This window comes from Triticum urartu, chromosome 4A (assembly GCF_056163025.1).
Source record: "Triticum urartu cultivar PI428250 chromosome 4A, HENAU_Tu73, whole genome shotgun sequence".
NCBI classification, from domain to species: domain Eukaryota; kingdom Viridiplantae; phylum Streptophyta; class Magnoliopsida; order Poales; family Poaceae; genus Triticum; species Triticum urartu.
This window is the reverse complement of record NC_141876.1, coordinates 479,374,522-479,384,347: the sequence shown is the minus strand read 5'-3', so window position 1 is coordinate 479,384,347 and position 9,826 is coordinate 479,374,522.

The following is a 9,826-nucleotide window of genomic DNA, read 5'->3' as shown; positions in this document are numbered from 1 at the left end:
TGATCCTTCATGATAATCGAGATTGTCATGTCAATCCTTTTCACCGGTGTGCTTCTCTTCAAGTGGGTCCGATCATTTCAACATCCAGAAGATCAATTATCAGTTCTTCTCAACGATGTTTGTTAATCCGTCTCCAAGTTGCTTTTGTTTTCCCGCCCACCCACCGTTCTTCTTCAAGGACTCAGTTTTCTTAATCAAGTATCCTTTTATTCATGTGAAGTCTCTCCATTCTTTTCCTTCATGTTCTTACCCGGTGATCCTCATGAAGATACTAACAGAGCTTCTAGTTCATCATTCTCCGTTCTCTTTCTTCTCCGGTGGATTCAAGTCAAGCTTTGTTGATCATATCTTTTCCTTGTTCCAAATGTTTTCTCTTGCCGGTGCACTTCTTAATTATTCACCTCTCGCTATCCATTTGTTCCGGAGTTCTCAAGATATCTCGAAGATTCGTGTTTCCACTCTGCTTTTGTTCCAACTCTTTCGAGGATGTTATCTCATTCAAGCCTTTTAAATCAACCGGTGCAATCTCTCTTCAAAATCGTTCAACGGTGTTTCTTTTGAGTGGGCCCTAACCCACAGGTCTTTTTCCAGGATCTTACCTGACTCTTCTTATTTCCCGGAGCTACCCTCAAATGCATCTTAAAGTTTGACGTAAGTATGATTTGTCATCAGTCATATGTATTTCTTCAAGATCTTTCAAATTCTTTTCATCATTGGATCAACCTTTGCTATTCTTCATTCCGGAGTGTCTAAACAATTCTTGGCGGTGTTTCCCATCGCAATTCTCAGATTTTGAAGACAGAAGAAGATTTTCCCTCCAAATCATATCCGTTCTCTCAAGATTCATGGTTCTAGCCTTTTGCCATCCTCTCATAATCATCTTCGATTGTGAGAATTCTTTTCACCTATCCGGAGCATTTCAAGAGTTTTTTTAGTTTGTTTATCCGAAGGCCATCATTTCGGGATTATCCATTTCAGCTATCAGCTCTCGTTCTTCAAAAATCTTACCGGTGCTTCGTTCAAGTTTTCTCTAATAAATTCACGATCTCTTCGTTTACTTGCATCTAAAGTCTCTCGTGTATGTTCGTTCATTTGTTAATTCTTCCGGTGTTTCTTCATGTTTTAATCGTTCTTTTTCAAATTCTATCGGTGGATCGTTGAAGACTTTCTCAAGTTTGCGCCATATCTCTCTAAATCCTTCCAACGGGAATAAGTTGTTTGCAATCCGTTGCTTGTCATCAACCTAAATTGATGAAGTATACGCATAACATAATTCTTATTCTTGCTTCATCCAAGTGATGGATTCGTTCCTCCGGAGTTTGTTCACAATAACTAATTCTCGTTGTCAGTTGTTCATCTTATCTTTTCCCGGAGTTCCAACCTTTTTCAATTATGTCACCACGGAGATTCATTTAAATCATTGCGAGGATTCACCTTGTGTTTTCAACTTCCCTTTCCTTTCGTTTGATCATTCTTTTGTTTAACGGAGTTCTTCATGGAGGTTCTACATAATGGTTCATCAAAGATTTAATTCCTTCTCCAAGTTTTATTCATCGAGATTCTTTTCTAAGAAGCTCAAGCTTTCTTCATATTGTAATCCAGAGTGCTATTCTTTCTTCTGTATCATCGGAGGTGGTATTATGTCATGCTTGATAATTTGAGTTCATGTTCCATGATTCACATGTTGTTAAGAATGAGATATTTTAAACCCATCAATCTCGTCATTGGAGTTTTCTTGGGTTATAGTTCACCTAAAGCCTTCTCTAAGGATTGTTGCTATTTATGGTGCTCATAAATGACCCAAGTTCTTCATCTTTCCTCCCGGTGAAATAAGTTTCTCGTCTCCTTGTGGATATCAATCCAATCTATCGTTTCCGTCAGTGGCAGAATTTCAACTCCGTTTTGAGATGTCTTCCATTAGCCTACATCAAGCTTATGCTTTCGTTGATGATAATCCAACAACTCCGTTCAACCTTTTCTTCGTAAGCATGCTCTTTCAATTTTATTTGTGAGAGTTGTCATTCGTCTCCGTTTTTCTTTTCTTTCCAACCATCTAGTTTTTCATTCATTTGTTCCAGAGGCATGGTGATGTTGCTCTCTTTGTCCTATCATCTCGTTTTGCCAAAAATCATGTTCTTTTCGTGCTTATCCATTTAACCGGAGTGTCGTGCCATCTTATCAAGTTCTCTCATCTTATCAAGTTTTGCCTCCCTTCTCAACCGGAGTGCCGCCTGAAATCTTTCTTACCCCTTGTTCCATTCATTCAATAGTTCCGGAGGCAGTATGTTGTGATTTCATCAAGTATCTTCTCATCTTACCAAGTTCTTATTCAATTCCTTTTCTTGTCAACCAGAGTGCTGTCCGAATTTGTTCTCCCTTGTTCATATTTTCTAATGGAGTGTTTTCAACTTCATTTATCTCCATTGTATTCTTTTCTCGAGTTGGCTTAACCTTTTCAAGGTTCTTTGGTTTCACTCATTGGTCAAAGAAGCAACTTAGTTTTATCTCTTCTCTTTCTCCTCCGTTTTTCCCTCCGGTGCCATTCTAGATCTCGGGACGAGATCCTCTCGTAGTGGTGGAGTGTTGTAATGCCCCGAGACCGATGTGCCAGGTGTCCTCTAGTTATTCGTTGTTGTTGCCTTATCTTTGCTTGCGTGTCATCCATGCCATATCGTATCATCATGCGCATTTCATTTGCATACATGTTCGTCTCATGCAACCGAGCATTTTCCTCGTTGTCCGTTTTGCAATCCGGCACTCCTGTGTCCTCCGGTGTCCCTTTCTACCTATTTTCATGTGCGGGTGTTAAACATTTTCGGATTGGACCGAGACTTGTCATGTGGCCTTGGTTTACTACCGGTAGACCGCCTGTCAAGTTTTGTGCCATTTGGACTTTGGTTGATACTCCAACGGTTAACCGAGGGACCGAAAAGGCCTGGTGTGTGTTGCAGCCCAACACCCTTCCAAACTGGCCCAAAGCCCACCTAAACCCCTTCTATCATCTAGAGCGTTCGATCACGACCGCGTGGCCAAAAACTGCACCTCATTTGGACACTCCTAGCTCCCTCTACCTATAAATATGTATGCATCTCAGATTTTTTGCGCAGACGAAACCCTAACCTCCTCCTCCGACCAATGTCCACCCCGCCCGGCCACCTCACTCCGACCAATGGCAGCGTGCCACGTCACCTCCGCCGCCGGCCACAGCCAATCGGGTCGCGCCACCTCACCCTCTCTCTCCTACCACCACCGCGCGGGCCCGGTCGTCGCTGCCGCCGCCCGCACGCGTGTCCGCCGCCCTGCCGCCTCGCCTCTCGCCCGCGCGCCCCTCCGCCGCTGCGCCATTGCAGCTCTGCCCCGCCGCTCCTCGCCACCGGCCGCTGCCGCCCGATCGCCGCCACCTCGCCGCCGCTGGCGACGACCTCCGCTGGTGCCTCTGCTCGCCGGAGCGCGTGCCACCGCCGCCTCCAGCGCCGTCCCCGAGCTCCCCGGCCACCCTCCAGCGCCGTCTCGGCGCCACATCACCGGAGAAGCCACCGGCAACGTCGTTGACCTCGGAGACACCTAGATCTAGGAATCCGGAGGGTATATTTTTTTGTCTAAGTCCTTTTTCCATCTTATCATATGCCCATATTCATCGCATCATAACTGCATCACTGTTGCTCTGATTCGTGCATGTAGCATATCAAAATGTTCGTCTCGACGAGTACATCATTTTCATTTGAGCTCATCTTGATGCCCGAAATGCTGTTGGAAGAGGGCTATGTGAGCAATTTGTCAGATCTGTTTCAGCAAATGGCATTTTGTCATTTTGCCATGATTAATGTGTGCATGCTATGACCCTGAGCTCTACATGTGTTTTGTTATATGCCATGCCATCTTTACAGAGGTGCTTGCCACATATTTTTGTGATACTTGTGGTGACTAGCACAAGCTTGCAAAGTAGCGTAATCGGTAATGCTGTTTTCAGGGACTTAGAATTTCACTAAGTCCTTGTCCTGATTTTGTCGTTATGCCATATGTTCATGTTGTTTCCTAGTCATCTGTGCCTCTTTTGAGGATGATCAGTAAGGATGTTTTGTTAACATTGTGGTGCTCTATCCACCCATGTCTTTATGTGCATTTATGGAGCAACCTAGCTTGAGCCAATCGAGCTCTACTTTTGGCTATAAGATAATCCTGGCAGATTGTTGACTTGTTTAGCGATTTTGCCGAGGATGTTGCTATTGATCCGTGCATGCTATGATGTTGTTATTGCCATGTCTAGCTTCTATGCCATGTATTGGTGTATGCTTAGTTTGTCATGCCATGCTCTGTAGTGGGTGCATCGAGCTCGTAAACATGCTCAAGGTCACATGCTTGCAATTGTATTTTCACATGCTCAAGGTCACATGCTTGCAATCTGTTTATGTTTTTGCCATGTTCACATGCTTGCAATTGTATTTTCTGGTCCCTTTTGGCTCAAGGTCACTAAGGGACTTTTGTTAAGTGCTTTGAGTAGCTTCATGACATGCCTTGCTTTTCCATGATATGTTTCTGTAGCATGTAGTTTTCATGCTTTGTGCTTGTTGATGATAAATTCCAGACTTGTGTTAATTTCACTAAGTCTAAAACTTGTTATCATTTGCACTTTTGCCATGCTTGTTTGAACCTGTTAATTAGTGAATAAGCCGTAGCTCAGTGTTCATATTTTGTTAAGCATCATGAGTGGATCCCTACCATGTATTTTGTTGTTATGTTTGAGTGTTGTAGCATGTTGTTCTTCATGCATTTAGGAGGCTACTTGCTGTTAATCGCAGACCGGTGCCATATTTGTTTTGCTTGCCATTTCCAAACCGTGCATCCGATTCCGGTGATCTTTATATCGATTTCAACCTAAATCACCTCACCTTTCCAGTGGCACTCTTGGATTTCCAAGTTGAGGCCAAGTTCAATCATTCCTTCCCAAATCTTGCATATGCATCACATATCGCATCCCGCATATCACGCCATGTTCATGTGTGGTTTGTTTACTATGTTGTGTGCTTCTTTCCGGTGTTGCTTCTTCGGGTTGGTTCTGATTACATCGCGTTTGTGAGGACCCGTTCGACTACGTCCATTTGTCTTCTTCATGGACTCGTTCTTCTTCCCTGCGGGATTTCAGGCAAGATGACCATACCCTCGAAATCACTTCTATCTTTGTTTGCTTAGTTTCTCGCTCTTTTGCTATGCCTATGTTGCGATACCTACCACTTTCTTATCATGTCTCCCATATTGTTAAGCCAAGCCTCTAACCCACCTTGTCCTAGAAAACCGTTGTTTGGCTATGTTACTGCTTTGCTCAACCCCTCTTATAGCGTTGTTAGTTGTAGGTGAAGATTGGAGCTTGTTCCATGTTGGAACATGGATATTTTGTTGGGATATCACAATATCTCTTATTTAATTAATGCATCTATATACTTGGTAAAGGGTGGAAGGCTCGGCCTTATGCCTGGTGTTTTGTTCCACTCTTGCCGCCCTAGTTTCCGTCATATCGGTGTTATGTTCCCGGATTTTGCGTTCCTTACGCGGTTGGGTTATAATGGGAACCCCTTGACAGTTCGCCTTGAATAAAACTCCTCCGGCAATGCCCAACCTTGGTTTTACCATTTGCACTAACAACCTACCACCTTCCCTTGGGTTCTGCAGACTCAAGGGTCATCCTTATTTTAACCCCCCCCCCCCCGGGCCAGTGCTTCTCTAAGTGTTGGTCCGAACCGAGCTGCCTGCGGGGCCACCTCAGGGAAACTTGAGGGTTGGTTTTACTCGTAGCTAGTCTCATCTGAGTGTGCCCTGAGAATGAGATATGTGCAGCTCCTATCGGGATTTGTCGGCACATTCGGGCGGTGTTGCTGGACTTGTTTTACCATTATCGAGGATGTCTTGTAACCTGGATGCCGAGCCTGATCGGATTGTCTTGGGAGAAGGAATATCCTTCGTTGACCGTGAGAGCTTGTGATGGGCTAAGTTGGGACACCCCTGCAGGGATTTGAACTTTCGAAAGTTGTGCCCGCGGTTATGGGCAGATGGGAATTTGTTAATGTCGGGTTGTAGAAAACCTGAAGTTGACCTTAATTAAAATACATCAACCGCGTGTGTAACCGTGATGGTCTCTTCTCGGCGGGTCCGGGAAGTGAACACGGTGTTGGAGTTATGTTTGACGTAGGTTGTTCTAGGATCACTTCTTGATCATAGTTGTTCGACCGTGCTTTTGCCTTCTCTTCTCGCTCTCATTTGTGTATGTTAGCCACCATATATGCTAGTCGCTTGCCGCAGCTCCACCTCATACCTTTTACCCTACCTATAAGCTTAAATAGTCTTGATCGCGAGGGTGTGAGATTGTTGAGTCCCCGTGACTCACAGATACTTCCAAAACCAGTTTCGGGTCCCGACGATAACCGTGCAGGTGACGCAACCAAGCTCAAGGAGGAGCTCGATGAAGATCTTGTCCTTCGTGTTGTTTTGTTCTAGTTGGTCAGTAGTGGAGCCCAGTTGGGGTCGATCGGGGACCGTGTCGCTTTTGGGGTAGTCTTCCTTTATTTTGGGTTCCGTAGTCGGACCTTGATTGTATCTGGTTGATGTAATGCTTTATTCATGTAATTGTGTGAAGTGGCGATTGTAAGCCAACTATGTATCTCTTTCCCTTATGTATTACATGGGTTGTGTGAAGATTACCTTACTTGCGACATTGCTTTCAATGCAGTTATGCCTCTAAGTCGTGCTTCGACACGTCGGAGATATAGTCGCATCGAGGGTGTGACAATTAGCTATGAGCCAATGTGGTCAAGTCAAAAGAGATGATGCAGATGGATGGATAGATGGATGGATGGCGATGCAGCACCACTCCACCACCTTCACTTGTCTAGCTTGTGGTTTACCCCTCACTCTCTCATGCACCATAAGAATATGATACATACATCCACTTTGATAAGCTAAAACTAGTAAGAGCAGCAGGGCAAAAAATAATTTTTGTATTTATTTTAGATCGCATACACAAAATAACCTACCAGCAATACAAATCTAGTTTCAGAAACATGTGATACATACATCCACTTTGATAAGCTAAAACTAGTAAGAGCGGCAGGGCAAAAAATAAATATATGTACGATATAGGGGTGCTACTACTACTGCTTTGAGTTGCTACCGCTATATCCTCCATCCCGTCCCACCGGAGCAAGCAAACCTACAAGCTGCTCCTCATGTTTTCCCCTCTACTAGTAGACTGGAACTTCCCAATGCTAGCCATCGAAATCTAGTTTGAATCAGAAAAATGTGAGAAAACCCATCAATTGATGCAGACAACTAGTTGTAGATGAGGAAGGGCATTTGAAGCCCCGTCGAGTCTATAAAGATGTGATGGGTCCTGGTATATTGACTTGTGGATTTATTTTCCTAGACTGCATTTAAGAAATAACTCTAGTAGCCTTTTTTCCTATTTAGAGCGAGCATGGCCAACAACGATGAGGCCGGCGGCTCAGGCAAGGCATTCTGGGAGCTGTCCCAGGAGATGGAGGAAGAACCTCACCGCTATGAGGACACTGCGAAAGACATCGATCCCGACTACACAACCCCTAGTGGCGTCGGGGATGATACCACTGATGGTGTCGTCGAGGATGCCACCACTAATGATGGCAGCGCACGCACAGATGGCAGCCAACCAAAGAGGCAACGGAAGGACTGGTGCTCGAATGTGCTCGGCACCGCCAAGGAGGAATTTACTAAAGTGTCCTCCAGTGGGCATCCAACGGCACCCAAAGAATTAGTTAGTGGGTACGTGGGACAACTCGGGTGCATTCTCCGGAGCACCGTCTCGATCAACACCGAGAACCTAAGGCATCGTGACCGAGGGAATTTGCGCAACCTCCTCTTCACGAAGCTGCACGAACGATACAAGTTCCCCGGTGACTTCGCAACACTACAAAAAAAGACACATCCGTGACATTTTGGGCCGAACGAATTTTTTTTCTGTCATACATATGACACATCTATGATGATAATTGTGACAAAACCCGGTATCATCATAGATGTGGTGGGCTCCTACTTCTATGACAAAAATCATGACTGAAAATGGGCTTTTCGTCCTGGGCGGGCCGGAGACGCAGTTGCATGACATTCTTTGGGCCGTCCATGACGGAAAAAACCATGGTAGAAGCGAGGGGGAGGAAAATTTCAGGGAGTTCTCGGTTACGGTGGGAGGTCGGGGGCCGAGCGATGCGCGTTTCTCTCGTACACGTACGCGCGTGTGTGCGAGGTGTTTGCTCTAACTGAACCCGAGCGAGGCGTTGGGCTCTAACTGAACCCGAGCGATTGCATTGCAGGCTACGCGTTACTGAACCCGAGCGATCGATCGATGGCTGTTAACTGAACCCGATCGAGCGATTCCTTGGCTACTGCTGCTAACTGAAGCCGATCGATGGGATGAACAGTGAGCGTTGCGGGGGGTTGGATGAACAGTGAGCGGTGGCGTTGCCTCTGGATGAACAGGACCCCGTGGTGTCGTGGAGGGCTGGATGAACAGTAGACGGTGGAGGGGTGCCTGTGGAGGGGTGGATGAACAGGACCCCGTGGTGTGGAGGGCAGGATGAACAGTAGACGGTGGAGGGGTGGTTGAACAGGACCCCGTGGTGTGGAGGGCTGGATGAACAGTAAACGGTGGAGGGGTGGTTGAACAGTAGCCGATGGAGTAGCGTGCGGTGGAGGCTGGATGAACAGGAGCCCGTGGAGGCTGGAGGAGGTCGACGGTGGATGAACAATAACTCGTGGAGGCTGGAGAGGGTCGACGGTGGAGATGAACAGTATCCCGTGGAGTCCCGTTTTGCGGTACGCCACACCCCTCCCGATGAACAGGACCCCCATTTCGACCGTAGCGCTCCAACACAAGTCCGTTTCCTCCATTTTGCGGTACGCCACACCCCTCCCGATCAACAGGACCCCCGTTTCGACCGTAGGAGGTCCGTTTGCTCCGTTTTGCGGTACGCCACACCCCTCCCGATCAACAGGACCCCCGTTTCGACCGTAGGAGGTCCGTTTCCTCCGTTGTGCGGTACGCCAGGCCTCATTTCCATCGCCTCTTCCGTCCAAGCCCTCCCGATGAAAACGACCACACATTCCGTTCTAACCCATGAACATGACGACGATGTTGTTTCTCCGTTCCGTCCCAGCCATGTACACGAGCTCTCGCCGTACGTATGCATGAGTAGGTGTTCGAGACCCCGCCCGTATGTACACATACGTCGCCGTATTTTCTTTCTTGCACCCTGGCCGCTGTACGTACGTGTACATGCTACGTGCACGCCTCTACTACGACACGTGCGCGCCTCTACTACAACACGTGTGCGCCTCTACATCGACCAGTATGTACGTACACGTTCACGACCAGAATGTCAACGCTATGTACGCTTCGACCAGGTGGGTCCCGACTGTCAGGCACTTCCTTGCCTGCGAAGATGTAGCTGGTGGGTCCCTGCAGTCAGGGGGCGAATCATTTTTTTTGCCCGGGCGCATTTCCTTGCATGCGAAGATGTAGCTGGTGGGTCCCAGCAGTCGGGGGGCTAGTGGGTCCCAGCAGTCAGGGGGGTGAATCATTTTGTTTTTTTTTGCCCGGACGCACTTCCTTGCGTGCGAAGATGTAGCTGGTGGGTCCCAGCAGTCAGGGGGGCGAATCGCTTTTTTTTGCCCGGACGCACTTCCTTGCATGCGAAGGTGTAGCTGGTGGGTCCCAGCAGTCAGGAGGGAAATGTTTTTTCACGAAATACGGTGGCCTGTCCGGTGGGTCCCTGCTGTCAGGTGGAGGAATCATTATTTTCCA